Consider the following 7248-nt stretch of genomic DNA (forward strand, 5'->3'; position numbering starts at 1 on the left):
TGGCATTAGGGCACTTTGTGCCAGGAGGATGACCTAAGCGCTTCGGGCTTGTCTGGTACGTACGGGAAAAGGATGATCCACACCAGTGCTTTTAATCAGCATTCTACCGCCCAGTGCCAGAGATTCAGCTCCATGTTCCCTAGTCTAACAAATTTCCCACCATCCAGACCCAAGTCCTTGATTTTCTTCAAGAATGTGACTGGACCTTTGTGGAAAGATTGTGAACTTATCTATGGATTCCAGAGGGAGAATGAAGTTCAAGGTTGAGAGCTAGCATGAAGAACAACACTCTTTTCTATCTTATTACTTTGTTTAAGCCACCATGCCCAGCTTGTTTAATACTTTCCTTTGTCCTTTTTTTTTTTTTTTTTTTTTTTAAAGACAGGGTTTCTCTGTGTAGCCCTGGCTGTTCTGGAACTCACTCTGTAGACCAGGCTGTCCTCAAACTCACAGAGGTCTACCTGCCTCTGCCTCCCAATTGCTGGGATTAAAGGTGTGTGCCACCATTGCCCAGCTAATAATTTTAAAAAGTGTGTGTGTGGGGGGGCTAGGCTAATGGGGCACACGTTTAATCCCAGCACTCAGGAGGCAGAGGCAGGTGGATCTCTTTGGTTTCAAGGCCAGCCTGGTCTACAAAGAGAGTTTCAGGACAGCTAGGACTATGTAGAGATGTAGCATGAATTGTTAGAAGAACTTATTAATAAAATCAAACCTGAGGCCAGTTATTGGGGTGAATGCTGGAAGATCAGAGAAGCATAACAAGCCACAGCTACTTCACCTAGCCAACTTCTCAGCTGATTCTGTTTCCTCAGACTGGAAGCCTCTGTGTCCTTATCTGAATGGCACTCAGCTGAACTGTGCCGCTGAAAGCCTAAAAGCTTAACCAGCCAAATGCTTCTAGTTTCTGGTTCTCACGCCTTATATACCTTTCTGCTTTCTGCCATCACTCCCTGTGATTAAAGACGTGAGTCACCATGCCGGGCTGTATGCTTGAGCACACAGAGATCCAGGTAGATCTCTGCCTCTAGAATGCTAGGATTAAAGGTGTGTGTGATACCACTGCCTAACCTCTATGTTTAATATTGTGACCTCCTCCAGAGGTCCTGAATTCAATTCCCAGTAACCACATGGTGGCTCTCAACCATCTGTAGTGAGATCTGGTGCCCTCTTCTGGCCTGCAGAGATATGTGCAGACAGAACACTGCATATGTAATAAATCTTATTTAAATCTTTAAAAAAAAAAGATATGTGCAGACAGAATCATCATTGGTAAACAGTTATCTTTTATAACCATTTTTTACTCATTAACCCCATAACCCATTTTTTAAAGAATCTAGTGGCACACCGAAAAACAAACAAACAAACAAAAAACCAAACACCCATACCTGGAGGTGGTGGTGGTGGTACACGCCTTAAATCCCAGTACTTGGGTACAGAGGAAGGCAGATCTCTGTGAGTTCAAGGCCAGCCCGGTCTACAAAGCAAGTTCCAGGACAGCTGGGCTGTTACACAGAGAAACCCTGTCTCGAAAGGAAAAAAAAAAGAATCTAGAGGCATATGACAGCCAGTTCTCAGGCTGTATTGGCTTTTGTGGTTTTAAGGACCCTAGACCAAAACAAAATCTCCTAGCCAGCTGGGCAGATTGTCATGTCACAAGCAATGTATTATTAACTCTTAATGGTGAGAGTGCCCAAGCTGCTGCAGTTATTATTCAAATTCTGGCATAATATATCTTCATAGAATTTGTTTATATGCATAATCCTGGCAATCTGTTGTTCTTTGGTCATATGCCATCACAGTGGCTCTGCATGTAGAAAGGGAGGTCCTGACATCTCATTATTTTATCATCTTTTTACATCATTCTTTGCCCATCAATGTAAGTCTCTGTATAGGGCAGAGGTAACCCCAGCTAATCTAACTTTGTTGCTGTACATGTCACATAATTGTCTGAGTGTGTAGTGGGAACAGGCTTGTGGTGTGATCTGTGGGCGACTCCTCCAGCCCGCCGAATCTTGTTGATCTTTTTAAGTTTACTTCGTTTTGATTATCTTGTTCCGGAGTAAGAACAGGGACAGATGTTTCAAGAATATCTCATAGCCTCATAAAGAGACCTCTGGCTTCTTTATGTGTGTCACAACCTTGAAGGCATAAGAAAGCCCTTCAAGTAGATAAGAATATCTCCCTAGAAGCAGGAGTGAATCCATTTAAATTGTGAATGACAGAAAACAATCTAACTTTTAATGTTTTGAATTTGATTACCTATAAACAAGGCTATCTTCTAGATTTTTATTAATTGTTTCATTTTTTTTTTCTTTTTGTGGTAAGTGTCAGGGACACTTTTTTTTGAGACAGGGTTTCTTTGGAGCCTGTCCTGGATTTCACTCTGTAGACCAGGCTGGCCTCAAATTCACAGAGATCTGCCCAGCTCTGCCTCCCGAGTGCTGCTGGGACTAAAGGTGTGCAACCCCCCCCCCAGGGATACATTTTTTGAGAGTTAAACAAATGCAACATAAAAAATGCTGCTGTGGATAGCGCTCTGTGTAAATAAAATTCTGATTGGCCAGTGGCCAGGCAGGAAGTATAGGCAGGACAAGAGAGAAGAGAATTCTGGGAAGTAGAAGGCTGGAGAGAGACACCGCCAGCCGCCGCCATGAGAAGCAACATGTAAAGACACTGGTAAGCCACAAGCCATGTGGCAAAGTATAGACTAACAGAAATGGGTTAATTTAAGAGAGAAGAAGTAGATAACAAGCAGCCTGCCACGGTCATACAGTTTGTAAGCAATATAAGTTCCTGTGTGCTTTTTTGGTTGGGTCTGAGTGACTGTGGGACTGGCGGGTAAGAGAGATTTGTCCTGACTGGGACAGACAGAAAAACTCTAACTACAAAATGCACATGTCTTTGCATAATAAAACAAATGTTCTACAGCATAAAGAAATGTAACACATCTTCAACTAATATCTGATAATGTGTGTGTGTGTGTGTGTGTGTGTGTGTGTGTGTATAGCACAAATCCTAATTGGTTTCAATAAAAATTCAGAGCTAGATATGGGGGTAATTCTGAAAGATTAGAGAGATAAAGGAACAAGCTACAGCCACCTCTCACCTCACCAACTCCTCATCGGAAAGGAGACCTGAGCTTGTTTCCTCCTACCTTACATTCTTCTCTCTGCCCAGCCATATTGCTTCTTCTCTCCACATCCCTAGTGCTGGGATTAAATGTGTGAGATCCCAAGAACTGGGATCAAAGGTATGTGCCACCACTGCCTGGCTCTATTTCCCATTTAGATTGAAACAATCTTGTGTAGCCCAGGGTGGCCTTGAACTCATAGAGATCCGTCTGCCTCTGCCTTCTGAGTGCTGGGATTAAAAGGTGTGCACCACTAGTGTCTTCATCTATCACTTTTTTTTTCTAAGACAGGGTTTCTCTGTCTAGCTCTGACTGTTGTGGAACTTGCTATCTACACTCGGCTGTCCTCAAATTCACAGAGATCTGTCTGCCTCTACTTCCTGAGTGTTGGGATTAAAGATATGTGCCACCATATATTTTCACAGAAGTGTTAATTGATGAGTGGCTGCGTGTCTTTTCTCAATCCAAACAAGGAAACCTCAGACATACTGCCTATTGTATATCCCATTGAGCATTCCCTAAATGCTTTGAATCTTTCCCCAAATCCAGACCAGGTCACTGCCTTACCTGATGACCTTCACTAAATATAGCTGATTATACACATAATCAAGAGCTAGGAATGGATCCAAACTCTACTGTTGAGACTTATGAGACTTGGGCAAGTTTCTTGTTTGTTTGTTTGTTTTGCTTTTTTGAGACAGGTTTTCTCTGTGTAACAGTCCTGGCTGTCCTGGAACTCAATTTGTAGACCAGGCTGGGCTCGAATTCTCTGAGATCCGCCTGCCTTTGCCTCCTGAATGCTAGGATTAAAGGCATGCAGCTCCACCACCACTCGACCACCCGACCTGACCCTGACTTGGGCAAGTTTCTTGACTTCAGATGTTTGCCCCCCCCCCCCACTGTGTGTGTGTGTGTGTGTGTGTGTGTGTGTGTGTGTGTGTGCTTGTGGAGGCCAGAGGTTTATGTTCAATGTGTCTTCTACTGCTCTCCATTTTATTTGTTTAAAACAAGGTCTCTGATTGAACATGGAACTCACCATTTTCGCTAGATTGGCGGGCCCTGAGATCCTCCTGTCTCTGCCTCTATCCCAGGGTTGCCTCGCTTACAGGTGTTCCAGTTGTCCGGCTAACTCCAGTGATGAGGATCCAAACTCAGGTCTATAGCTGGTCTTTCTCTGGACTGCCAGCTCCAGAATGATGACACAAGGACGTTTTATTCACTATGAAAGCTCGGTCTCAGTTTAGGCTTAGGCGTGTTCCCAACTAGCTCTTAGAACTTAAATTAACCCGTTTATGTTAATCTACATCTTGCCATGTGGCTCCTTAGCTCTCGTCTGTACTAGATGTCTGACTTCCTTTGTGTCTGGCTGGCAAATCCCCTCTTCTCTGATACTTTTTCACAAGTTCCTATCTTTCCCTGGAAGTCCGGCCTCTCCTCTCCTGCCTAGCTATTGGCCATTCAGTTCTTTAGTAAACTAATCAGAAGGTGCCGTAGGAGGTGAGTCAGGACAGAGACACATCTTCACACAGTGTACAAAAAGACTATCCCACATAGGTCCACATGTTGATTCCCTAACCAGGTCCTACTTTAAAAGCCAAGGTGATGGTAGTACAGTGCTCGGGGCTGGTTCTTGCAGAGTTAAGCAGTGTTGTCAGACAGATGGATGCAGAAGGCAGTTTGGGCAGAGGTAGCTGCCTTAAAGACGCTGCAGGCAGGGCATAGCTTTGCCACCATCACATCTTCTCAACCAGGAGTTCAATGTGAATTTAAGAAGCTGTTTTGGGGCCATGTGAGTTTAATCACCAGAAATGACATAAAGGTGTAAGGAGAGAACCAACCTCATGAACATGTCCCTTACCTCCACGTGTGTGCAGTGGTACGCACATACCTCCTCCCCACCAGAGAAGGAGGAGGAGAAGCTGCCACTGCTACTGATGCCAGCTGGTTGCAAGAGGAAGGGGTCAAGACACCAGCTCCATCATCACAGGATGGAACATAATAGACGATCAGTAAATGATTGTCCAGGGGCTGGAAGGATACTGGGCTTGTGAGATGGTGGTACAGGATGCTAAATATCCATAGACATTTAACTGACTGTTTTGTGGTAGAGATTCCAGATTTCATTGGCTGACTACAAAGGATAGAAAAAAATCCAGGGGGAGGAAGCTGATGTGTAAAAACAATTCGTGGAGAGATGCCTCCATAGCTAAAAGCATTTGCTCTCAATCTGGGTTGGGTTCACCATCCCTACATGGCAGCTCAAAACCACCTGCAACTCCAGTTCCAGGGGATCCAGCACCCTCTTCTGGCCTCTGTGGGCAATAGACATGTGGTGTACATACAGATACACACATATAAAAATAAGGGTTGGGGATTTAGCTCAGTGGTAGAGAGCTTGCCTAGCAAGCACAAGGCCCTGGGTTCAATCCTCAGCTCAAGAAAAAAAAATAAATAAAAATAAGTCTTTTAAAAAAGAACAGTCCCCTTTCTTCATTTGTATTGTTACTGAACTTGGGGTCATACAAAGGAGACATATTTGGTGGGACCACACTGGGAAGAGGAACAAAGAGATACAGTAACCCCCACCCCCCAATACACACTTCCCTTGTATCTTCAGGATCCTGAAGTGTGGTTGAAGTTTATGTAGAGGGTCAGGGCTATGCATATCTAAGCAGTTCCCCAGTCAAGTGGTCCTGCCAATCATCATCTGGGCCCCAATCTCCCCAGCAAGTGGTCCGACAAGTCTTCAGCACTGTGTGACATCGCTTTTTCTAGAAGACCAGGTCCTCCTCTGACCAGCACCAGGCATTATTTAGCCTTTTCACAGCACAAAATTCCTGAAACTTTTTTCTGGACGGCAAGTTCCTCCTTTACCTCACATGAGGAGAGTAGTCATGTGTTTGGCTTTAGGGTTCTTCTCTTCCCAGCATGAGATTTCTGAGAAAATTCCACTTCCTTGGGTTCCACTATTTCAATAGTCTGAGAGCCCAAATAAGAGACACAAGTGTCTCTTCAAAAGACCTTCATTACTGCCAAAGTGTCATTATGACAGCACTTCGCCTAAGCTAAGTGGCAGCTTCCTAAAACTTAGGGGCACCAAGGAAAATTCTCATGTCCCTAGAATGCTAATTCTCTTGGAGCCGGGAAGGGAGTCTGAGAGGGAAAACGTCACCCGATTGTACTATGACTGAGTGACTGCTGTGAAAGGAAAAACACGAGGAAACATGTGACTCCACAACAGAACAGGTTTAATTTGAGAAAATATGAGGAAGAGAGGTCTCTAAATGGGGAAAACCAGAGCTGACCACTTATAGACTAAGGAGAAAGTAGGAGGAAGGGAGGAAGAATGGGAGTGTCTTAGTTAGGGTTCCACTGCTGTGATAAAACACCATGACCCAAAGGCAACTTGGGAAGAAAAGATTTTATTTCATCTTACACTTCCAGGTGACAACAGTCCATCACTGAGGGCAGGAAGTTAAGGCAGGAACTGAAGTGGAGGCCATGGAGTTGTACTGTTTACTGGTTTGCTCCTCATGACTTGCTCAGCCTGCTTTCTTATAGAACCCAGGACTACCAGTCTGGGGGTGGCCCCATCCACAATGGGCTGGGTCCTCCCTCATCAACTACTAATTAAGAAGATGTCCTACAGGCTTGCCTAGAGCCTGGTCTTAGGGAGACATTTTCTCATTTGAGGCTCCCTCCTCTCAGATGACTCTATCTTGTGTCAAGTTGACATAAAACTATCCAGCACAGCAACTTATCATAGAAGAAATAGTTTATTTGGGACTTACAGTTCAGGAGCAGTAAGAATCCATCATCATGGATCCATCATAGAGGAGAAGCATGTATGATGGAGGAGTAGGCAGGCATGGGGTGGCAGGAACCGGAGAGCTCATATCTCAAGCTGCAAATACCATGCAGAGAGAGAAAGGTGCAAAGCATGCCTCCAGTGACATATATTCTTTAGCAAGTCCATACCTCCTAAACTTACTTAAACACCACCAAACGGAGACTAAGTATTTAAATGCACAAGACTATGGGGACATCTTTTTTTTTTTTTTTTTTTAGCTGAGGACTGAACCCAGGGCCTTGCACTTGCTAGGCAAGCGCTCTACCAC

The sequence above is a fragment of the Onychomys torridus genome, chromosome 13 (genome assembly GCF_903995425.1).
Source record: "Onychomys torridus chromosome 13, mOncTor1.1, whole genome shotgun sequence".
Classification (NCBI taxonomy): domain Eukaryota; kingdom Metazoa; phylum Chordata; class Mammalia; order Rodentia; family Cricetidae; genus Onychomys; species Onychomys torridus.